We start from the raw sequence: 25,857 nt of genomic DNA on the forward strand, positions 1-25,857 counted from the left end.
TTATAGATAAGAATGTAATTGAACACACCTACACACTTTTATAATCACAGTCATTTGAAAGGCCAAAGAATGACATAGCTTTATGAATTGAATACTAAAGAATCATCAGCTGTGTAAACAGAACATTAACTGCTCTCCTTCAAGCTATTAGCCCTTCTCAGATTATTTATTATTATTTTTTTTAATATATATATTTAATTTCATGAGTTTTCCCAACAGAGTGGTTTGCTCACATAGGGGAAAAAAAAGGGGTTCGGGACAAAAATTCAAGTAGAAAACACAGTATGAAAAAAATGCAGAAAAGGAAAATAATAAGGACTGCGGGGTCGTGACAACCATATGGATTTGATTGCCCACAATTGATTTCACTAATTCCACATGTGATTGCAGTTAAGTGTGAAATTTTGCCAACACAAATATCCATCACAAGGCATGAAACACCGGGAGAAACCTGAAGATTTCATAGAAGCTGTGTGCTAATAAAAGGTCATAGCAGTAACACACACACACACACAAAATCAATGGGAGCCAAGCCACACTTCTATCCAGTATCACGTTACGATGATGTTTTAAGGAAAACTTGCCCCAGCTTAAAGAGAAGCATCTGCTCATGTTTGCTAAGAAACAAAAGGGTGGTTGGCTTAATCAATTATTTACAAGCTCTCAATATGGCAACAGCCTCATTATGAACTCCAGACTAAAGATTTCCTCTGGCTACTCCTGGCAGGGTGTCAATTTGCTTGTTTGTATGGCTGGTGCATGAAATTATAAAATTGTTCTCATATAAGTGACTAGACTAGTTTAATCACTGATGTTATCAGTCAGAGCGCTGGGCCTCCCTCTAAAACAGTGGTCTCAAACTCGCGGCCCACCAGGTACTATTATGAGGCCCTCGGTATGTTTATCATAATCACAAAAGTACAATAAAACTGTTTCTTGATCATATGTCTCTTTAGCTATAAATTACAATATTATTATTAAGACTTAGCCAAAAGGAAAGATTTATAAAGTATAAAGAGTTTTACCTCATACAAAATTGTCATTTCTTTAATAAGACATTAACTATTTTTTTTCTGAGGCCCTCCAAGTACCTACAAATCCATAATATGGTCTTGCAAAGGGTTTGAGTTTGAGATCACTAGTCTAAAATGAGCTGAATAAAATATGTTTCTTTTATTAAAAGGAAAAACAGGATGACTAGTGGGGGGTCTTAGGAGCTCTACCCTCTTTATCGGGTGTCCTTACTCATATCTTTTGCTGTTCATAGGAAGATCCCCCGGGGAGTGATTTTGTTTGATATTTTGCAGTTCATTTCAAAATAAAAATATTTTGATGATGGAATTTGTATATTTCATGTGCAGTGTTACTCTCGTTTTTCTTGTACCATTTTGCTCTTCATCTTGGATCATACTTGTTATCTTGTTTCATCAATAAAAAAATTGTTTGATCATAAAAGGAAAAAAAAGCTGACAGTTTTGTTTCAAGAGATAAGTCAACATTGTTTGTTTTTGTTTTTTTAAGACTATCATAACTTCATTTCTGCAAATATCCAAACATCTAAATATATGTGGCTTGCACCATTTTTTTTTCATGCTGTGAACTTGATCAGGTGGGATGCAGGGGGCATTATTCAACTCTGTCCAAAGGCAATTCCTTCCATCACTTAACATGGTAGTGTGGGTGGGTGGGGAGTGGATTTAGGTGATGCATTTCTCAGGGTAAATTACAAACAGATTGTATGATGAAACCAACTGTATCTTATTAAAAGTTAACACCTTTTACAGAATAAATATGATACTTGCAAAATGTGTTACTCTTCCCACTGTGACTTGCAGCGGGATACAACTAAGACTGCATCTAGAATTTAAGAAAGGAAAAAAGAGAGAGAGGTTATTGAAAATGGCCTTTTACTTTCAATACTCAATTCACTCAAATTCTGGCAAAAACTCTTTTAACTCCAGCACTACAGATAATATCACACATTCAATATTCCTGCTGGACAGCTATTATCAAAAATTTCTCAGTCTTATATCCCTAAAGACCTCAGTGACAAGACTCAAAAGACTTTCACTATCTCAAAGCTTTATTTGTCTTATCATTGATCTTATTTTATACAGCATATACATATAACTTTCTTCATTTAAACATTTTCAATATGCAGTATGTCCTCTTATATTAAAGACAAAAAATACACTTAGCCTAAAGTTCAGCTGTGCATTTCAATCATCAGGGGTACTATAAATCCAACATGTTTGTCCAACTTGCTGTGTCAAGGATCTCCCACTATGGAATAAAACAGGCTGTCACTCTCGTGCAACCCATCCAATTCTCAAAATTATTTATGTTATTTTACCTTTCTGCTCCACAGATTCCATTCCTGATATTTTCAGGAAAAAAATGGTGTCAGTGTGTTTATCTCTTTTAAATATTATCAGCTGACTTCCCCTCCCCCAATCAGAGAACCAGACTCTTATATCAAGGATGACCATTCTAACTTTTCCAAGTTACCACCCACCCTCCCAACTCGTACTTGATCTATAATTCTCCATTGTAATTTATCAATCGCTTGACCTTTCTCCAGAATATTGGAAGGCACATTGGGTGGAGAAAGGTCTTGCGATTGATGAATTATAATGAAAAATTACGTATAGCTCAAATACATATAGCTCAAATGGTATAGCTCAAATACAAGTTGGGAGGGCCTACATTTTAGGCGAGAATATAGACGTCTTAGAACACTTAAGAACACTGAGTGCCATGTGATTCTGTAAATGGACATCCATATTAAAATCACGGCCACGCCTATCCCATTCGGTATGGCTTTGATCCGATGTGCATCTATGAAATTGTAGACGCCTATTCTGTGAATCGCGTACAGCCTTTGGACATCTAACTTCTAATTATTGCTTGTTAAAGTCGTTAATTGTGCTTATTATTTAATCCATGTGGACGCCTAAGTTGCTGAACATCTACACTTTGGATGCCTAACTTTAGAAGTTCTTTAGAAGTCTATAGAATTTGTCCCCTAGGCCTCAATATCACAATTCTTTTAGACTTTATAAACTCCAACCTCATGTTCCAAAGCTGTGGAAACAATCCTCAATTTATTCTTATTTTGTAAAAAGCCAGGGAATGATGTTTCTTTGCCAGTGAACTTTTCCCCCACAACAATTTAAACTTTCCCTTCCTTCTAGGAAAGGAATTGAAGGAGTCAAGAACTTTAGCCTTTCTTTGGCTTTTAAATTTTCTCAATTATGAAATGAACTCCCTTTAATTTTAAGATGCCTTAGTCCTTTCCAAGTCTTCCGCAAATCTTTAAAAACTGTTTTATTTGCTAAACATTTTGAAAATTAATCTTCTTGCAATTTTTAGTATATTTTCTTAATTATTGTTAACCGAGTCGAGCTTCCTCTGGTCGATGACCCCTTATATAAAGCTAAGTTTTAGTTTAGTTTCTAATTTGCCAGTTCTTCTAAAGCTCACTAAGAAGTCAGTATACAAATGTGCTTATATTTCACATCTACCTTTCAGCTCATTGCGGATTACAAAACAAGATTAACCAACCCAATGAATATCATCAATGTAAAAGTAAAAGTTTGGGAAAATAATAATGAATAATTAGAATTAAGAATACTAACAATGCTTTTTACCCTGAATAACTGAGATTTCATGAGGGCCAGAAATGGCTCTTTTGACTATGTTGAGCAGCATTGTCCTTTGAATTCAGGGACAAATATGTTGCTTATACAATTAGGGCTTAAATTCAGCTGTTGATATTATTGATCATACTCTTTTTTTGGTCTCATATTCCAGGATGCTGGAATGGCTGGTACAGCATTAGATTAGTTTTGTTCTTACTTGTCCCAGGTGTTGTTTAATAATTTGGCATCATGTACTATTCTGCAGGAATGGTGAGTTCCTCAAAGTCCATTTCTGTCTCCTACATTATTTAATATATTTTTAGATCTGTTAGCAGCATTTATAGAAGATCTGGGAATTTTCCCAAACTTTTACTCTGATGATATTCAATTGCTCATAGCCCACAACTCTTGGGATTTTGAATTCCAAAATCATTTCTTGCCTTGCCTTTCTCACATTTCTTCTTGGATAGCTTTCAGTGTCTCACAAACTTTAAGGCCGGTGGCACATTAAATCCAGGGCCCCGGCCTGAAGGCACCTGGAAGTGTGCAGACGTCGACATGATGATGTCATACACACGTGTGATGTCTTTGAGTTGATGGCCGCGCATGCGCGGAGGCCCATATGGCTGAGAACCACCGGTAGAAGGATCCAGGAGGTGTGGGGACAAGAGGAGAGACGCCGGCCAGGAGAAGAGTCATCTGCGCCGGCCGACTTCCTACAGGACGTGCCTCTCGCCGCGAAAGGCACGCCATGTAGGCAGGCAGCCGGTGTGGATGACTCTCCTCCTTGCCAGTGTGTCACGGCATACCAGAAATCTCAGGAGGCACACTGGTGTGCCGGGACACACAGTTTGCGATACACTGGCTTATCTCCTTTGAAATTCAGAGCACAAAGGCACATAGGCTGCTACCCTTCCTGTCCATTTCAGCCATCTATAAATTCAGTTGAAATCCCAATAAATTATTCTGTACTCTTGCTGGGTGTTATTTTCAATGGCTCTTTAATCTATATATCAGGGGTGGTACAAAAAATCATTTTGTACCTTTAAATGGATCTACTTGTTAAAGTTTTATTGGATGAGAAGACACTTACGATACCAACTGCTTTAATATTAAATGTCTGGATTACTGTGAATCACTTTTAGCAAGTATCCTTTCTTACCCTATTAGGAGACTTCAACTTGTGCAGAATACAGCAGTAAAAATTATTTATGGTGCAGTTTAATCATGTGACACCATTGCTGCATGCTCAACATTGACTATCTCTAGTCATTTTCAGCTTAAAATCATACTGCATAAAGCATTTTTATGGATCAACCTGTGTATCTGTCTTCCTTATTTGTTCCATACCATCCAACTTGTGTCCTTCATTCTTCTAATATAAAATTATGGGGGTGGGGGAGGGTCTTATCTTATCTGTTTAGTTGGATTCATCCTAGTCCACTGCTTTTCATTGTTTGGTGCCAATGATTTAGAACCCGCTTCTCCAACATTTGCATTTGAATCTCTCCATTATTCAGTTTAAGTCAGCTTTGAAAACCTTCCTATATGATAGCTTCAGATGCTGTGGCCAGACCTAGGAGAGAAGCAAGTAGGGTCCTGGAGTAGCCTAGTTGGCAGCGTAGTGAACTATAGACAGGGCAGGATTAATTCTTCGAGGGCCCCTAGGCACACAAGTACACTGGGCCCCCTTGGCCCTGCCCCGCCCACATCTCACCCATGCTCCGCCCCCATTTATCTGTTTTCTTCTTTACTTCTTCATTTCCACTTGTATTTCTTTCTTTTTTAAAATTCAAAACAAACAAAGATTAGCATACCAGTGCACAGTTTTTCTTCTATGTAACCCCCAAACATCTCTGAACAAATCCCCCTTCCTTCCCTTCTCACCTACTTACCCAGGACTTTAACTCTGAACCCTTTCCATGCATATATAAAAGTGTTCAAATATTTGTAAAGCAGTAATACTATCCGAAATATAAGTCTTTATTAATAACCAAGTTTACAACGCCTCTCAACTGCCTCATTCTACATCAACCAACTGTAACCCATATGTATGTATAAACACCAAATCTGTAACTCCTCTAGTACGTTCCACTCCATGTATGTTAACTTGCAACGAAACAAGGCAAGCAGTCCAGCAAAGAATCCAACGTGAAACAAAAGAAGATTGGCAGAAAATAAGGAGATTCAAATCAGGTTAATTCAAGGTGCTCCCAAGAACCATGCCTGATGAATTTCGCCAAACAAGGCTAGTCAACGCTAACAAAAAAAACCATGTCTTTCATACAAACAGGTCACAGAAAACACCTTCACCTAGTATGGAATATGTAATCACAAACTAACCTCACCCCCCTTTTACAAAACTGTAGTATGGTTATTAGCCATGATGGTAACAGCTCAGATGCTCATAGAATTCTGAGCATCAGAATTGTTACCACCACAGCTGGCGCTAAAAAATGCTCTACAGTTTTGTAAAAGGGGAGATAAAATAGAAATTGAATCACCAAGAAGCTGGACTCTGCATACAATGCAACACCACAGAAACAGCAATGCATGTCCCCTAAAGCAAAATTAAATAAATAGAAACTTTGCCTTCTCTGGTTTCTGCTCTCCTCATCTTCTTGTCACTCTCTTCCTTTCATCTGTCCTTCTATGCCACGTCCAGAAACTGTATGACTCCCCCTTCCATCTTTCCCTTCAGCCCCATTAGTCTGGCATCCATCTTCCATCCCCTCCTCCAATAGTCTGATATCTCTTTCATCTCCTCTTCTTCCCTTCCCTCTCCCATACCCCCATGGTCTGGCATTTCACTCTCTCCTGTCCCTTCCCCCTACTTCCATCAGCATCAGCCCCCTTTCTTTCTCTCCAACCCAATTCCATTCAGTATCCTTCCCCCCTATGTTTCTCTTCCCTTTCCTTGCACATCAATTCCATCAGCATCTGCCCCCTTTCTCTCCCTCCACCACCTTTCCATACCATGCTGCCCCTCCACCCTTCCATACCATCCTTACCACCAGCCTTCCATACCACCCTACCCCATTTCTCTTCCTCCACCATCCTTCCATACCATCCTTCTCACAACCCTTCCATACCACCCTGTCCCCTTTCTCTCCCTTCACCACCCTTCCATGCTCCTTTCTCTCTCCCACCCAAATCTCACTGTACCTAAATATACAGACATAAGGGCTATTGGAGTGATGGACAGTTGGGTCCAGTAGGCTGTGTGTAGGTTTTGGAGGGTTTACCATACACTATAAGGGGGTCACAGTAAGATGTGTACCTGGGTCTTTTTATGTAAAATTAACTGCAGTGCATCTTAGGGTGCCCCACTGCTCTACTGGGATATCTGCATGTCCTGTTTTCTAAATATGCTGGCCCATCCCACATCCCAAATGACTTGACTTGTGCATTTTTTCTTTTGGACTTGTGCAGTCAAAGCCTAATTTCTACCTGTGAGCCACCCAATCACCACCCCATCCCATTTTAGGCAGATAGAGTGGGTTGTTTAGTGTACTGGCCATCATTAGTATACAGTTAAAGTGATCATAATTAAAGTGATCATATACTAATGATCAGTGCACACTAAAACTCACTATCTTTTTCTATAAAAGTTGTATGAAAGTATTCCCAAAGCTATGGGGCTCATAATCAAAACAGAAACACGTCTAAAAACCCGCCAAAATTGGCACATGGATGACCTAAAAGACAGGTCGTCCAAGTGTTGATAATCAAAATGGGTTTTTAGACATATCCAGAGACTTTTTAGGCCTCTGAACCCTGCTGTGCACCCAGAGTTGAAAGGGATGTTTTTGAAGGAGTGGTTAGGGTGGGATGTGGGCCAACCTAGACTTAGTCATACTGCAGGGATAATCGAAAGTTTGATGAGGTTGCTTGGTCAGAACTTATACGTTATGATTTAGGCCAGTGTTCTTCAACCAGTCTGCCAGAAATTTTCTGCCAATCCGCAAGGCCGGCACTTCCATCAGGCCCAAGACAGTGTTCTGCAGCCGCCGGTCTATGGTATGATCAAGGCAGCATCTTCGGGCCGGCTCCCTAAGTGCTGCTGTGCACAAAGCCATGGGAAAAGGCTCCTATGTGCATCCTGTGCCTGAACCGGAAGCCTTCTCTCTGACATCGCAACGTCAGAGGGAAGGCTTCCAGATGAGGTGCAGGACGCATGCAAGGACCTGCTACCCACAGCTTTGTGCACTGCAGCACTCAGGGAGCCGACCCGAAGACGCTGCGTTGATCGCACTGTGGACCGGCCCGAAGATAACACTGGGAGGCAGGCCAGAAGGCAAGGAACAGCATGGAGGGAGAGAGACAACAATGGTAGGGGGAATGCTTTTATTTTTTATTTAGTGATTGATTTACATCTGCTGTCTGTTCAGGAAGAAATGCATTTGTTTCTTTTCCTCTGGGGTTGTACTGCTTGCAGAGTCTAGCATCTTAGTGTTTGTTTGGAAATATTAGTACTTTTAGTTTTTGGTCATGCATTTGCATGGGGTTATCTGTTTTCTGGTAGGAATGAATGCTGAAAAGCATACAGTGTGCTTTGTGTATTTTAATTTTGTGGTTAACCATTATGTGTTAATACGATTATATTGTGTGTGTTTCTATATGAAAAATGAATGGAAAAAATGGTGTTATAATTAGTACTATTATGGGGGCGTGGTCTAGGGTGGAGTTTGGGTGGAGATGGGCACGACTTAGCCCAGTGTTCTTCATAAGAACATAAGCAATGCCTCCGCTGGGTCAGACCTGAGGTCCATCATGCCCTGCAGTCCGCTCATGTGGCGGCCCAACAGGTCCAGGACCTGTGCAGTAATCCTCTATCTATACCCCTCCATCCCCTTTTCCAACAGGAAATTGTCCAATCCTTTCTTGAACCACAGTATCATACTCTGCCCTATTACGCCCTCTGGAAGCGCATTCCAGGTGTCCACCACACATTGGGTAAAGAAAAACTTCCTAGCATTCGTTTTGAATCTGTCCCCTTTCAACTTTTCCGAATGCCCTCTTGTTCTTTTATTTTTTGAAAGTTTGAAGAATCTGTCCCTCTCTACTCTTTCTATGCCCTTCATGATCTTGTAAGTCTCTATCATATCCCTCTAAGTCTCCTCTTCTCCAGGGAAAAGAGTCCCAGTTTCTCCAATCTCTCAGCGTATGAAAGGTTTTCCATACCTTTTATCAGACGTGTCGCTCTCCTCTGAACCCTGTCGGGTATCGCCATATCCTTCTTAAGGTACGGCGACCAATATTGGACGCAGTACTCCAGATGCGGACGCACTATCGCCCGATACAACGGCAGGATAACTTCTTTCGTTCTGGTAGTAATACCCTTCTTGATTACACCTAGCATTCTATTCGCTCTCCGCCGATCCACAAAATAATTATTTTATTTCCACCGGTCCATAGGTGTCAAAAGGTTGAAGAACACTGATTTAGGTGATCTAAAAACAGGTCTAAGTGCCAAGAAAGTATCAAAGTGACCAGATAACCACTGCAGACACAAAGTACAGACCCCACCACACTCCCCAGTGATCACTGACCCCACCTCTACTGCCATAAAAATTGTAATAAAAACTTACATACCTGCCTCCAGAACATCAGCACCTGGCTTAGGAAAGCCTAGTAGAGCTGCACAGAGGTGGCTTAAGTAGTCTGGGGGGTGGGCTAGTGAACTATAGAGAGAAGGACCCAGGCCCATAACCACTCTAAACACTGCATTCATGGTGAAAAATCTGAGTCCACCAAAAAAACCCCAAACCCTACTCTAATGTCATATAGGTGCCACCTGCAGCCATAAGAGCTATTGGGGTGGTAGACAGGTGTGTATAGTAGGTTTTGGTGGGGTTCATCATGACTTGCAAGGGAGCTGTGGTGAGATGTTTATGTGGCACCCTTTTTGTGAAATTCACAGCAGTACCCTGTAAGGTGACCCACTACTCTGTTGCCATGCCTGGGTAGCCAGTCCATCACTTTGCTGGCCTCTCCCATGTCCAAAAGGTCTTGTTCTAGGCTTTTGGGACTTGAATGACTTTTTGGATGAGAATGTAGTATACAGATAGATGTACTAGCGGTCTGCACGATCAAACGCCTGGACGTAGAAGTAGACGATTTTCAAAAAAGAAATTGGGGGGATGTATTTTTCGAGAATGGACTTTGGATGCTTCCAATTTTGGGCAACTAGCACCCTAGACCCAAAACAGCCATAGACATTTGTTTTTATTATGCCCCCTCCACGTCTCTTACTGACTTTTCTAAGGTATCTATGTCTATGAGTGTTTCTGTGTGTCAGTGAGTGTGTGTATTATTATATTAAGCATAAAATGGAAACAATTCATTCAATCCACAGAATTGCAGTATTGGTTATTAAACATTAATATAAAACACAAAGGTTAAAATGTGCCAGAAAAGCAAAAAGGTCAGCGTATAAAAATGCACAGGTGCATCAAAGACTGAAAAATGGCACTTTGGTTCCTCCACTAATTCCCCCAGTGATTGGCAGGCAGTCACGCTGCTCAGTGACCAGCGGTTACAGATCATTAGGCAGACTTCCTTCTACCAAAGCTCTTCAACCAAAGAAAAAGTCAGTCTTCAATCACTATGGAGATGTTTGTTCACCTTGTTGTTCATTCACTGTGACTGTGAAAAATAAGTCTTCTGGAGAGCTCACAGCAGTGTAATTGACTCAATGGAGCAGCTGTCAGAGGAGCTTTGCTATAAAAAAAAAAAAATCATATTATCCTTCCCTTTAAAGGTACCTGAAGTAATAAGTCATCCCTGACGTTCAAAAGCCATACAGCAAAATGTCTCTGTTACATAAAAGAAGGAAATAAACACAGGAAAGGAACAATGCAAAAACACTGAGAATAATTGGCAACACATTTGCAAGTAACCAAAATAACAAAGTCTCAGTGGCTGGCTTAATGGAATATTTAGCTGGCACAGCCCTTATTAAAAAAAAAAACAACAACAAAAAAACAAAACCAACAGATACTGTTGACCTGTTAGCAGAATTATTATGTACATTCTAGTTTGTATTCACAGATTAAGGAAAATTTATATTCCTCTAGAAACAGAATGGGGAGGGGAAAACAATATTAGGAATTTATTACTTTTCTCCTTCAATGTATTGAATACAGACATTAGAGCCCTGTTTACACTAAAAGTGAATCAGAACATATTTTGCCAAACCTGAGTGACATAGAAGGCCCCCTTTAAAAAGCCATGGTAGCAATTCCAGTGCAGCAAATTCAATGCAGCCCATTCAATTCCTATGGGCTATATCAAATTTGCTGCATTGGGATTCACTACCACAGCTTTATAAAAGGATCCCAGAGTGATTTTTGTTCTACAATGTAAAGCATCACAGTTTTGCAATGTATGCTTATCATCAGGGACGTGGTGAATTACGAGAGTAAATCAAAAAGTAAAGGCAAAATACATTTAACGTTTTTTTTTTTTTTTTTATAATATCATTTTTATTAAGACAAGCAGGTCGCATGGCAGTCACATGTAAGATGTAAAAAAAAAAAAAAACAGTGCAACTACAATGTACAATGTCAGAGCACCTCCAAAATTAATAACAAGAGCAGGATCAGTAACATTATTCAGCTCAGTATGGAAGAAATTCAAAACAGGTGCGAAAGAAAGAGTAAAGTACGGTACGGAGTGTGCCAAGGGACACACTCCATAAATGTCTGACTTCATGTACCCCCCATCGGGGCTATCGGAAAGAATTACAGTAGGCAAATATTGAATACAGGTGCCCGATCAAGGAGTAATAGTGAAGGGTGAAGCTCTGTATCCCATTAAACAGCAGACAGTTAACAGTAGTGAACCAGCCAGCAACCTACGTCTAAATTTTTTTTTTTTTTACAAGTGTTCGTAACCAACAGTACGTGCATCACCAATCAGGATCCCCAAACGATCCTCCACAGTCACACAACAGGCATACCCTAGGTTCATCATTCGCTCTACCAATCGCACTCTAAACAGTCTTCCAACTCACACTCATGTTACGTGGTGTTGCTAAGTGTGAGTGAGTGAGTCACCCGAGCAGGTAATAACGTGGTACAGTAAAACCTTGAAACCTTGCATGGATAACAGGTACCTATACTCAATCTCAATCTCTGGACCCATAGTACCATAGCAGAAAGAAGAAGACATATAGTTATACAGGACAAAGCAGATATTGTGTACAGGATCAAGATTTACACTGTTAACAATAGGTACAATAGCAGGGGGACTGCATTCACATGCTAGGAGCCTGGTCATATTCCCATACTGCGGAGTGGCTAAACCTGTTGTTCCAGTGATAACCTCCACAGGGAGCAATAGAGTTTCCAGTGGGGCTGAGGGCGGGGTGCATAAGTGTCCAATTCAAATCGCGCCTGCAATTGCATTTGCGTGGACCACATACCAAAGGTCGGTACCTCCTCAGAAGCCCAATATTTCAAAATGAGCTGTTTACCCACGAGCAGCGCGTGGAGGATGAATTTCTGAGCTGAGGCATCCAAACCCCGATCAGTGAGGTCCGTGGTATCTCCTAGTAGTAGGGCAGGAGGGTGCCAGGGCACGGTGCATTGCAACACAGACGCCAAGTGGAGCTGTACCTGATTCCAGAAGTGCAGTTTGGGGCAAGTGAAAAAAGAATGAACATAGTCACCCCTATGGGCTGAGCATTTAGTGCAGGTGTCGGCGTTCCACAATCCCATACGAAAGCCTTTAGCTCTCGTGATATAGGACCGGTGTAATATTTTGTATTGTGTTTCTTGTAGTCCCGAGGCCTTTACATGTAAGTATAGCGTGTGAAAGAAAGATTGGAGGTCGTCTATGGTTACCTGCATGCCCAGCTCTGTGGACCACTCCCCCCCCAACACCCGAAGGCTCCCCCCTCCAAAGAGATCTCTGCACGCCCCATACCACTTAGAGATCTTATTAGACTTCGTAGGTGTGTCAAGGAAAACCAGATCCAGAGAGCCACAGCTCCAGTCATCCGCATGCGTGCGTACACAGGAGTGAAAGTAATGATGAATTTGTAAATATGTGTACATGTGCGTTGGTGGTAAACGCTATGCTAGCCTCATTTGTGCAAGGGAAGGGAATTCCCCCCCCCCCCCCAAAGCTAAGACATCTCTGATTGTCGTATCCCGAACGGTGCGACCTCTCAGACCTGCCAGCCCCTCCACTCCGGAGGCAAAGTTGGGATTTCTCAGCAGGGAGAGAAACGGGGATACAGTGGGCGACCTATTCTGAATATGACGCCACCAGCGCCACGCTCGTTTAAAAGGAAGGAGGAAAGGGAACCTTGTAGGGCAGGAACGCGCTCCCCTGCCCTCCGCTCCGTGAAGAAAAGAGGAAAAAGACCAGGGTGCACAGCAGTCCTCTAGTAAAAATTCAGGGGAGTAGCGGCGCGAGGAAACCAGTTGTTCGTGAATCCATCGGAGGAGCGCGGCAACATTATAAATGCGTAAGGAGGGTAAACCCAGGCCTCCACGAGCTCGGCTCTGGGTTAGTTTAAGTGAGCTGATGCGTGCCACTCTCCCCCTCCACACGAAGGAGCCAATGATAGATTGGTAAGTCCTCTCATCCGCACGAGTAAGCCAGACGGGTATGGTTTGAAGTGGATAGAGCAACTTTGGGAACATCACCATTTTGACCAGGGCCACGCGCCCCAAAAGCGAGAGAGGCAGCGACTGCCATTTGGCACACAGCGTTTTGATCTTTCCAATGGTAGCTGATATGTTGGCCTCGTATATCTTGTTCGGGTCTCTGTAAAGCATGATACCTAAATATTTCAGCTTTCCGGGGGCTATTCCTACCCCAAGAGTGCTACACCACGGATCTGTCTGCTGGCCTCCTAACAAGAGGGCTTCCGTTTTATCAAAATTTATTTTTAGACCCGAAAAGATTCCGTACGTTCGTATAAGGGACATCAGGGCAGGCATGGTTCGGTCCGCGTTATTAACGTATAAAAGCATATCATCCGCGAACATACTAATACGAAATTCACTAGAGCCTATTGTTAAACCTTCCAGCTCTGCATCCTGTCGGATACGAGCCGCCAGGGGTTCGAGCGAGAGAAGGAAGAGAAGGGGTGATAGCGGGCAGCCCTGACGCGTGCCCCTTCCCAGAGGGAACGGATCAGAAAGTGCGCCGTTCACTAAGAGTTGGGATGTGGGGAAATGGTATAGAGCCGACACCCAGGCAATAAAGTCCCCCTGGATCCCGAACCGATCAAGCGTCCGAAAAAGGTGGGGCCAAGATACCATGTCAAACGCTTTTTCTACGTCTAGGCTAGTAATAAGCGCTTTATCGGAGGCAGTTCGAGGATGCTGTAACACCGCTAAGACCCGCAGGAGGTTCATAGAAGCGTGCCTGCCAGGCACAAAACCCACCTGGTCTTCGTGGATGAGCGTAGGCAAGAAGTTATTTAGGCGCGACGCCAAGATGCTGGCCAAAAGCTTAATATCTTGGTTAAGAAGAGAAATGGGCCGGTAAGACCCCAATGCATCAAGTGGGCGCCCAGGTTTGGGGAGAATAATGACGTGTGCTCTATTGTGGGAATTCCCGGGTGGAGTAACAGTACGGAGTCCCATAAAGTATTGCTGTAAAGATGCTAACGCCGGGGGGGTCCAAAAGCTTATAGAACTCGGGTCCAAAACCGTCCGGACCCGGAGTCTTGGCCAGCTTGAGCTTTTTAATGGCTACTTGTAGCTCGTCTCCCAAAATGGGACCATTAAGGGAAAGGCATTGAGGCCTAAATTCTCTATTACTGCGTTTAACTTAGGCGTGCTTTGGACGTCGGATATAAGTGAATAATCATGGAGTTAAGGGTCTTAATTAATGTTAATTGGGTAATAGACGACACATAGACGTCCCTAGGTAGTACATAAGGAACTAACGTCTATCGAAAGCATAGTCCCGTCTGCAGCTCTGGACGTGGGCGTTCCGTGGGCGGTCTATGGGCGTGCCAAGTGGGGACGCTGGATAGGCGCTACCTGGGCGAACGCGTGCGTCTAACTCTCGTGAATTATGTAGACGTAAGAAACCCTGGTCTAACTTGGATTTCAATGCCGTTTCAACTATCGTAATTGCGACTCTTTGTTACACGCGAGGCAGACGTCTACTGTATTTTTTATCAATAATTCCAATAGTAAATTTCAATAGGTATGTTTCATCTTTTCTCTGTCCTAATAAATATAATGACACCATAACAATGGAACACATTATATTGCATGGATAACAAACCACATTTCAGCCCAAACCATAATATAATATTCCCATGGCTTTTACAACCCCCTTTTTTGTCTCAACAAACAGCACTGCAATCGGCTCTCTTTTGAAAGCAAAGAAAAACCAGCACACATTATCAGCACTTAAAAAGAGAATAAACAGATACACACCTTAACATTCCAGCTTCCCTCATTGCAAAATGGAGGTGTTCAGTTGCACAAAACTGACCTCATTGTGACCTCATCAATCTGCATCTTCCAAAGTAATATGCCACAATTAAAAGACATGGTGGGTGTTGAACCCACAACCTCTGGATGTTAGCAGCATAGGCTGGGCTCCTAACTGATAGAGCTACAGCTGTTTGACTGAGCTGTCTGTGCTTCATTAGGTATCATATCAGGATGAACTCAAATAAGTTTAAGCAAAGGAATGCCTAAAGATTTGGAACGTTTTCAAGTAGAAAACAAATATGAAATATGTATTAAAGAATTGCAGCACAAATAACGCCTAAACGGAACAGATTATTTACAGTCCTATATGCATTAGTACAGTGCTCAGAATGAAGATTAGCGTGTAAGAAAAACAGAGCTCCACCTCACATGCATTCAAGCACACTTGGGAATATGGGTTTGGGGCTCAGTGAAAGCAGCGCTTTTAGCCATTGAGCTAACACTCTTTTGTCTCAGCCTACTATGACATTATAGCTAAACTCCTTTTCCCTTAGCACTTCACTAAGATATGACCTTTCCTCTGACAGCAAGATGACATTTGTGGATCGCCTGGTTAATGTGCTCTCATCACTGCTTAGGATGTCCGAGCCATGGTAAGTTGAAAATAGGTTTGCCTGCAAAGGGAAATGTTATAAGATCTAATAGGAAAAAACGAGGACCTTATTAAAATGAGCAAAGGTGGGAGTCAAACCGGGGAGTTTTAGATGGCAAAGCTCAGAAAAGGAGCATTAGCGTGTTGAGCTACAAATGCTTTCTTGCGCTTATAGCAGTTTGGATTTGCTTATACCGCTTATTGTTTCTTCACCATTTCAGAAATGTATACTTTACCACGATCAAAACTAACAACGTATGCCATGTTTAAATGGAGAAATGTTATATTCAACTCCTATAAGAAGTGGAAACTATCATCAAAGTGCACCTGGAAAGCTGATACGCCACAAGTAAAATACAGGCTGGGATTTGAACCCTCAAAGGCCGCACGATTGGTAGAGAGTGCCTTTCCTCACTGACCCACACCTCCAATTCCTCTCGTTCCCTTGTCATATCATATCTTAGTGAAGTGCTAAGGGAAAAGAAGTTTAGCTATAATGTCATAGTAGGCTGAGACAAAAGAGTGTTAGCTCAATGGCTAAAAGCGCTGCTTTCACTGAGCCCCAAACCCATATTCCCAAGTGTGCTTGAATGCATGTGAGGTGGAGCTCTGTTTTTCTTACACGCTAATCTTCATTCTGAGCACTGTACTAATGCATATAGGACTGTAAATAATCTGTTCCGTTTAGGCGTTATTTGTGCTGCAATTCTTTAATACATATTTCATATTTGTTTTCTATGAGTTAAATCAAACTTCAGAGGGCTTGGACAGGTGTTGAAGAATGATCCAGTTAGGGGGGGATGTTTTTGGTGGGGGGAGGGTGTTCAGCATGAGAGAGAACAGGTTGCATTAACTATTAGACAATGGGCTGCACATGAATATAACCTATTTGCTAACCTTACTCAAGACTTGAACCCCCTGATGTATGGACGATGAAAAAAGCAATGCCTTAAGGCATAGAGCTATAGAGGTAACTTTGTTTAGAACATAGAGCTTAGAGATGTGAAGGAGATGACTACAACGTCACTACAGCTGTATATTGCAAAACCACATCCAATGCACATCCAATTAGATTTGAATCCTAACGGTTTATATGACGTCCGCCGCTAATTAGGCGTGCTTAGTATATAGAAAGCTTTGGCACAGCCATTTTGCCTATGTAAGACCCCCTCATGTGAGTTGGTGTTTGTGGTGTTCTGTTTCCTCAATGATGAAACTTTGTGCTATGACTTGCCTGTTCTCCCTTATACTCCCTTCTGCCTTTGACACTCCTCCCCACCCCCATTATCTGTATTTCCTTAGTTTATGGATTTTTCTGGGTGTTGGTGTGAGGGATTGTTGGGGACTTAAATTTTGTGTTAAGTGTGGAGGGGAATAAATTGTTAGGGAAAAGAAGGGGCCAGGTCAGGTTACACACAGATGCCCACACCCACCACTCTCCCTGCTTTCATAATGTCATTGTCTGCCCCACCTCCATTTTCCATAGTAGCAGAGTACACCAAAAAGAAAGAGCAGAGGGGGCCTACAACATTCAATTAACTCCATGTGGAATGGATGGGAACCTTTGTTTAAATATGGGAAATATGTCATCAACCAAGGCAGCTACTGCACCAGATGGGATACATATTAATGAGATTCTTAAGTTGAATGCAGGAGAGGTGTCTAGATATGGCCAGACTTGGAGGAGGGGGGAGCAGAGATATGCTGGATAGTAGTCTTGAATGAGAAAAGATAAAAGCAAGAGGTGGAGGATGTCATGGAGGCAAGGAGAGATTAGGGATGCAAGGGTATTTGCTAACAGAAAGGGTGAAAGGTTGCCACTGGGGATGGAAGGAGATTAGGGAGTAACACTAGGTTTTGAGGTGGAATGGAGAGATGGCATGTAGGTTCCAGCCCTCTCCTCCCCTCCCCTGGTATGCATCAAGGAAAATAACAAAAGAGAGGGACAGATGTTGATGCATAGGGAGCTAGGTTGTGAAAGGTGGGATAAGAGGATTGTAAGGGATAGCGCTAATGAGCATGCATGAGAGACCTGCATCTAATGGAGGTGTCAGCCATCAAATCTACCACGATGCATATCCATTAGGGGTATCCTCAAACCCTTAACTGGCCTAGTGGTCGTTCATGACACTGTTGGGACATACCTCTGTAAACCACATGATACAGCAATGTAGCTCTGGGAAGCACCTAACGAATACAATATAAGCTGAAACACAAACACACTGTCAGCTATATATGTTTCATTTATTTGATGGATTTTATTGTAAAACATAAATCCATTGACTTGCTGTTGTACATAATAGATGGAAATATGCAACCACAAAAAACAAAAGGGAACAAGCCTGAAGAAGTATTTAATACCTTATTTAACTCAGATGGTGCTCAGAATCCACGGATGGAATACAAAAAACTCAGGATGGGGAACAAACCCCTAAAGAGATTGGTCATTGAAAGTGCTTCATTCTGTTTAGCATGTCCATAACATAGGTGAGTATTCAATGATTCCAAAAAATATAGTTTCAAAACGTGCAAGCAAACTTAACTTAAAAGTCCATACAGCGATGGTCCGGCAGGGTTCAGACGCGTTTTGCCAAGGAGGCTTCTTCAGAGAACCCGCTGTGCTGTGTGCAATTAATAATTAAATGCTTCCTGGTTCAAAGAAAAAAGTTTTTCATTTCCTGTGACAAGGATGAAGTCAGGCAAATGTCCAGGCTGCCAACAGATGGCAACGGGTTGCACCTTAAGATGAAGTCAGGCAAATGTCCAGGCTGCCAACAGATGGCAACGGGTTGCACCTTAAGATGAAGTCAGGCAAATGTCCAGGCTGCCAACAGATGGCAACGGGTTGCACCTTAAGATGAAGTCAGGCAAATGTCCAGGCTGCCAACAGATGGCAATGGGTTGCACCTTAAGATGAAGTCAGGCAAATGTCCAGGCTGCCAACAGATGGCAACGGGTTGCACCTTAAGATGAAGTCAGGCAAATGTCCAGGCTGCCAACAGATGGCAACGGGTTGCACCTTAAGATGAAGTCAGGCAAATGTCCAGGCTGCCAACAGATGGCAACGGGTTGCACCTTAAGATGAAGTCGGCAACATGGCTCCTGGAGAGCTACAGATCCTTGGAAGGGTGTAATAGTTATTATCCAACTATGATGCCCTCGATGGGAGTTGAAGCTGATGAAGATTGGCACTCAGGCCAGGATGCTATCTGGATGAAAGATCTGCAGTGACTGAACCGTGATATAGAGGCTGTGGCGTGTACATGCAGAGGAGGTCCAGCGGAGCCCCAGGGTCCATGCGGCATGACTGGCCTGGGAGTGTTCAGAGGACATAGTGGGTCCTAATGGCGGTCCTTTCCTTTTCCCTTTCCCCGGCCACGGCCTCGACTCCGGCCACGGGTGGCCGGGGGGGAACCTTGCCTGGTGGGAGCCTGGCTGGAGGAGGTCTGGGAGGTGGATTGAGGTCCAGGATCCCCATGGGAGGCAGTCTGGGTGATGAGCTGGGGGAGAAGTTGTGAAAGAATGCCACACATGTTCTCCAGCGCCCGGCGAGTCCCTGCCTGTTCTTCCAGGATTGCAGTCTGCACAGCACGTGTTGCAGACTGCTCGGCCACCAGGGAGGCCAGGTGCTGGTTCATTACATGTGTGGCTTCTTTTATCTCAGCCACCTCCCTGATGAGCAAAGTTTGTCTTTGGTGGAGGTGGTCACCCACCTCCACCAATTGACGGTGGAGCTCATCAGGGGGGGCCTCCAGCTCATCACCCTGATGGAAATCTTCCTCCCCCAGGGCTCCAACCTCATCCACCTCTTCTTCCCCCTCCAACTCTTCCCCCTCCTCTACTGCCCTGTTGTCATCGTGGGGATGAAGGGGGGGCGCCGGTGCAGCTTGTGTAGCAGTGTTCTGAGGAGGAGGGGTGGCGTATGATGTTCCAGCCACTGCTTCCTCCTCCTCCTCCTCCTCATCCCCTTCATCCCTAGCAGCAGCAGAAGGAGGATGGGACGCCTCTGCAAAAAGACAAGAAAATACACATTGGTATTAGTTGAAAGCGGTAACATCTGAGAACATCATTTGAATTGCATCACAGGTCACAATACTGTACATCCGGTCATTTACAAGGTATTATGCAGGCTAACATATGGAACATTAGCAACGTATTCCACATGTTAGGCTTCCAAGAGTATCAAAACAGGCAATGGCTTTTATTATATTACTATGAATTGCATTGGTTGTATAGTACTGTTGTAGTTTAGAAAGATATAAAATATGAGTAAAAACACCAACAAGTCAATGGCTTCTATGTAAAGTGATGTTACCTTGGTGCCCCAGGGAAGTATCAATGGCTCCCACAACAGGACCTATTCCAGGACCCACTATGTCCATCACCTCACTCTCCAGGACAGTCAGCTGGAGGTTGCCGCAAGGACCCTGCGCATTAATTCGTTCCTGCTTCCGCCGGACCTCTCTCCGCAGGGCACGCCACCGTTTTTTCAGAGCCTCTATATCACGGCCCTGATGGTGTACAGCATCTATGTCACTGCAGATTCTTCTCCAGATAGCATGCTGGCCTTCTATCCCAATCCTATCAGCTTCCCTCCCAAAGAGGGAATCATAGTTGGCCCCAACTTGGGCCACAAGGATCTGCAACTCTCCATGCAAGAAATTCGATTTTCGCTTTGAAGCCATGTTGCAAGGTGTAGCCATCTTTTCAGGCTACTTATAGAACACGTTCAAAAACACCCCCTGTACAACACCCAATGAGGTGTGATGGGCGTGGTTAGGAAGCGGGCTAAGGAACCGCACCCGAACGGCGCCCAATGGGCATAGAGAAAGTTTTCCCACCATGATGACGTCTCACGCTACATAGGCGTGCATGAGTATAAGAAGGTCCAGGTGAGCAGCGTTTCCTTTCTATACTATCCTATCGCTTATGCAGATGTTTCAGACTTTACTCTGTCTTAGTCTTTTACATTTCTTTCCCTATCTCTGCCTCCCATTTCCCTCTATTCCACAGAGCCATTAATACTGGCCATTCTAATATGTGGTTTTATCTTTTCTAGAAGCAGCTCAGATAGTAAGTCCAGGTGAGAATGATATTTTGTAAGCTACTTTGAACTATCATAGAACTAAAGAAACTAACCAACCAAAAGTGACTTCTCTTTATGGCCTTTCATTGTGTGCTATTGTTTATACTAGTTATTTTATTTCTGATATCTCCTACTCTCCATTCCACAGGGCTGATAAAAATGACTGAGAAGACTGATAAAGACCATGCTGGTATATATTTTGCTGGTACACAAATGGATATGTAAGTAAAATGGATGTGTTCATACATCTGAGAGGGTTTACTCAGAGTTAAAGTTAATTCTTTGTAGAATCTAATTACAGGCAAATTAAAATCAGGTGAGGAATGGTTCTGTGTACTAACTCATTGATAAGAATAGGTCGGGTATGTTGGGGGGGGGGGGAACACTGCCATTCAATGGATATCCAATCAACATGGTTCAGGTGGAAAACTCCTAATGAGTGCCTAATGGCTGCCATATTTAATAAGGATTCTAAAGGTATGTTAGCAGCTCTGTTACTTCTAGGTGTGTGTTCTGCCACAACTTCAGTGTTTAATTTAGGAGACATAGGTCTTTGTTAACAGTTTCTCTGTATTCTTCATTTCAGACCAGAGCAGCAGCTCAGCACACCAGTTTGCACCTAGCCAAACAGTTGTAGGTGAGAATGATATATGGTAACCTTTATTTGCTTACTCTTGAGTCACTCTTCACACAGGTATCCTTAATGACTTTCAGGAACAATAGTAAATTGATAATGTTGGCCTCATAGAACACCATGGCACGCATTCCTGCTGTTATATGCACACAAACTTTTTGTTTTCAGTTAGTCTATTCCCTCACATGAGTTCTAACAGTAGCAGTGGAGGATTACAGGTGATACTAACCCACACCATCAGCAAGTTAAGGTTATTGCCTTAACACCTATACCACGGTGACATCTAAGCAGCTCAACATATATGAGGTTAACACATTGCTTCAGGGAAGGGAGGACCTTGGGGGTTGAACCCCCCTGTTTGTGAACGTTGTGTAAACCAGCTTCTCCTCTTTTCTGTTTTCAGGTGTCTTAGACAGGCAAGTGCAGTATTGTCAGATGGAGTTTTTATAGTACTGAGAGCAGTGCAGCTGTGAGCATCTTTGTGGTTTCCACACCTGCTTTACCAAAATAGTGCAGCTCAAGAACCAGGAGGATAGATTGAGGTATCTGGCCTTTACTTCCATCACCTTCCGTGAAATGAAGAAAAACCCACATGTCTCATTTGGATTCTCCTGGTGTGGAGCCAACTCTTACTAGAAATAACCCTATTCCTTAACAACAAATCTACCAGAGTGACTTATATTCTCTTCCTTATGTAGCCATTTACTTTGGAACAGGGACTGGCTTACTTTGCACATCATAGCTGAGATGTTGTCATCTACCTACAGTTGCATATACCCTTGCATTCACTTACTTTTTTCCTAGATTCTGCAATGATTTGACATCAAAGTGGCTAGCAGGTAATAGAATGAATGACAGACCCCAATAAAGATTGTCAAACTTTCTATATGTCACCTTGTTGTTATATTGAAAAGGGCCCATTCAGCAGTCCCTCCTGAACCCCTATCTACCTTGGACTCTGTCCACTAAACTTCTGATGCTACAAGGTTAAAACCACACAGGAAAGTTTAAACCATAACCAACTTTTTTATTAAAATATCAACTTTTTAAAACTTGGAAAACTTTTTTTTTAAATAACTATTTACATACACATAACACAGGGAAAGAGGGTGGGTGCCCCCCAAGAGCAGCTTGAGCTACCTCAGGCGAGGGGGGCAGAAGAGGTGCAGTCATTGAGAGGGTGTATGGCTGCTGGCACCATGCCCTCTTTCGGCTATCAGCCGCAAGAGGGCATGTTCCATCCTCTCCACACACCCTCTCAATACCTGCACCTCCTCCAAGATGGCAGAGTAGGCCGCCATCTCCCTGGCCACCCCCTCCTGAGGCTGGTCGGGCTGCTCCTGGGGGGGAACAGCAAGGAAAGGGGGTGGGATGGGAACAGGAAGGGCAGGAGAGTGAGGGGAAGGGCTATGGGTGGGGGAAGGGGAAGGTCCAACAGGGGATGGTGGTGGTGGTCCTGGAGGTAGTGGTGGGGCAGGCGGTGGGGGTCCAGGGGGCAGTGGTGGGGCAGGCAGTCCAGGGGGCAGTGGTGGGGGCAGTGGTGGAGGTCCAGGGGGCAGTGGTGGGGGCAGTGGTGGAGGTCCAGGGGGCAGTGGTGGTGTGGGCGGTCCTGAGGGCTGCCAGGCCTCCTCCTCCTCCTCTATCTCCTCCTCTATCTCCTCCTCTTCCTCCTCCATCTCCTCTTCCTCCTCTTCCTCCTCCATCTCCTCTTCCTCCTCTGCCGAGGACCAGGGTGGGGCTCCCTCCATCACCTGCGGGGCCTCCTGAGGGGGTGCCTGCGCTGCTGCTTGACAAGAGAGAAATAGGATACAGTCAGATATGTCCACAACACTTTTGAACATGACATTATTTACTACGTTATTTTCTTCAAATGCTAATAACAGGATGCAAAGCACCTACTCCACTGTAAACATCAAAATGTAGCGTAAGTAAGTGAGGCAAGTAGAACACCATAAAGCCATTGTGACATGATATCACAATAGCAGCTTTACTGCAGATTTTATGATTAAGAATGGTTTACAGCTACTCAAGCATTTTCATCTATTTATTCTGGTAAGCTGATCACAAAGAAACACACACTGGACTCATTACTCACCGGCTTGTGCACGCAATTCCTCCCTCACCCCCTCAAGGAAGGCCCGCTCCTGGTGCCTCAGCAGTCGCCCCCTTTTCCTGAGATCCTCAACCTGGATAATAGAGAGAAAGAAAGAACAGAGAGGGAGGGATATGATGAGTGCCATCTAGCACTATGGCATAACATGTTTACTTAAGTATTGACCTCTATAAGCACAAAAAATGGAGTACACTGCCCTCCAAGAGCCCCTATCCGCTTTGGTGTCTGCCTCCACCCCCTTCTGCCACATGTTTTACATGAATTTATTCACGTACACCAGCATTTCCCCTTTCTGTGCTGGAGGCATCGCTATCTCTCTACTGTACCTGGGACAGTGGGGGGGGGGGGGGGGGGGGGGTGTGAGGTGACATGGACAGCATCACAAGGAGGAGGTGGGATTGAACTCACAACCCCAGGGTGCTGAGGCTGTAGCCTATCAGCACTGCCCCACATTACAGCATGTCCTGGTGAGCTTACAATCATGCAGCAGGGGCAATAAAATAGTTTGGTCAGAAGGAGCAGCGTGGCTTGAAACCCCTGACGTCAGGGTACTGACGCTGTCACTTTAAACGTCATGCCACTATCTCCCTAGACCAGCAGATTGATACAGGAGTGTTTAAGGTATTTGAAATGACATAGCAGCACTTTGGCAAAGTTGATGTCAAGATGTTTCGATTACAAATGTGAAGCTTGTGACCCAAAAATTAGTTGTGTGCATGTTGTGAATGGAATAGATGCCTTCTAGGAGCTGAATTTGTCATTTGAAATCCTACTACTGCTCCTTTGGGATGTGCTTTAATTTCAGTATTCAATGTAAAAGATTTATTATGCACAATTGTAGTTTTTAAAAGGAATCAAAATTTACCCACAAAAACATGAACAATTTGATTGAGACAGGTTTCCATCATTACATTTTACATGATTATTTGTGAGGGCCTGACTTGGAATACTTACTTCCCTGGGACAGGAGGCTCTACGATTATAGCGCCGGGTCAGGCGGCTCCAGGAGTCCCTGAACTGCAGGTATGACCTGCGATGGCCTGCCACTCTGAAATAATGGTGCTCATGCACTAAAAAGAGCCTGGCCAGTAGCCTGGAGTCTTCAGTGGTGAAGTTTGGCTGTCTCCTGGCAGCCATTTTAGGAGAAATAACTGCGTATGAAGAACGGGCGATTCTATGACGTCACAACGCATAAAAACGCGATGACGTGTTTGTGCCGCTTGGGCGTGCTTGCAGCAGCCGCTCCGCGTTACATCAACACTATAGATTATATCCTAAACCACGCCGATATAGCTGTTACACAAAAAAGTACAGCAGAACGCTTAGAAGCTTACCATGTAAACCTAATGAAACTTCACCTCCTCCAAACACAATGACAATTTGTAAATTAAATAAATGAAGATTGGGAAGTGAGGTTCACATATTTTAGCTTAGCTATGCATGGGTGGGTGGAAAAACAAAATCATATTCTGTCTTTGGTAACCTTAGTCAGGACTTGAACCCCTGACCTTTGGGGAAGATACAAGCAGTGCTTTTAAGCACTGAGCTATGTTGGGGACTTGGGAATGGGAGTCTCCAGAAATGGCTATAGGTACAAGCTTTGAGAAAGGGTAATCATTGCAAGTATTTACAGGTGTATTTGATCTATGCACACCCAATGACTGTGCAAACAGATTTCAAAATTGTAACGGTTATGACGTCAGACGCTACATCGGCGTCGAGAGTATATAAGGATCTTTAAAAAATCATTATTTTGTCTCCTTTAGACTCCCGTGCGTTCGTGCTTCTGGTGGTTGATTTGTGATAGTGTGACTTTGTACTGTGATTGTATTGTTTCTCCTTTCCCCCATCTTCTCCCTTTTGTTGTGTACTTGTCAGTTGTGTCTTTGGTCTGGTATTGGTTTGAGAGATGATTGATGAGTTTGAGTTTGTCTTACATGTGGTGGCCCATGATAGATTGCTGCGCAGAGGAAGGGGTCTGGTGGCGGCCCCGGCCCCAGCCCTGGCCCTGGCCCCGGCCCCGGGGCGTGGGCAGGTTAGAGGTAGAGGAAGAGGTCCGGCTGTGGCCCTGGGGCGTGGCCAGGTTGGAGGCAGAGGCCCAGGCCGACGCCGACGCCAGGCCCCCAGGGTATATAGGCCCAGGGCAAACTTCCTTGATATGACAGATGAGCGGTGTATTGGTCTCTTTAGATTTAATCGGGAGACCATAGTTCATCTCTGTGAGCAACTGCAGGTGGATTTGGAGCGCACCACTCTTAGGGGACATTCCCTTCCAGTTTATGTACAAGTAACTACAGCCCTGGGGTTTTTGGCTACA

This window comes from Geotrypetes seraphini, chromosome 1 (genome assembly GCF_902459505.1).
Source record: "Geotrypetes seraphini chromosome 1, aGeoSer1.1, whole genome shotgun sequence".
Classification (NCBI taxonomy): domain Eukaryota; kingdom Metazoa; phylum Chordata; class Amphibia; order Gymnophiona; family Dermophiidae; genus Geotrypetes; species Geotrypetes seraphini.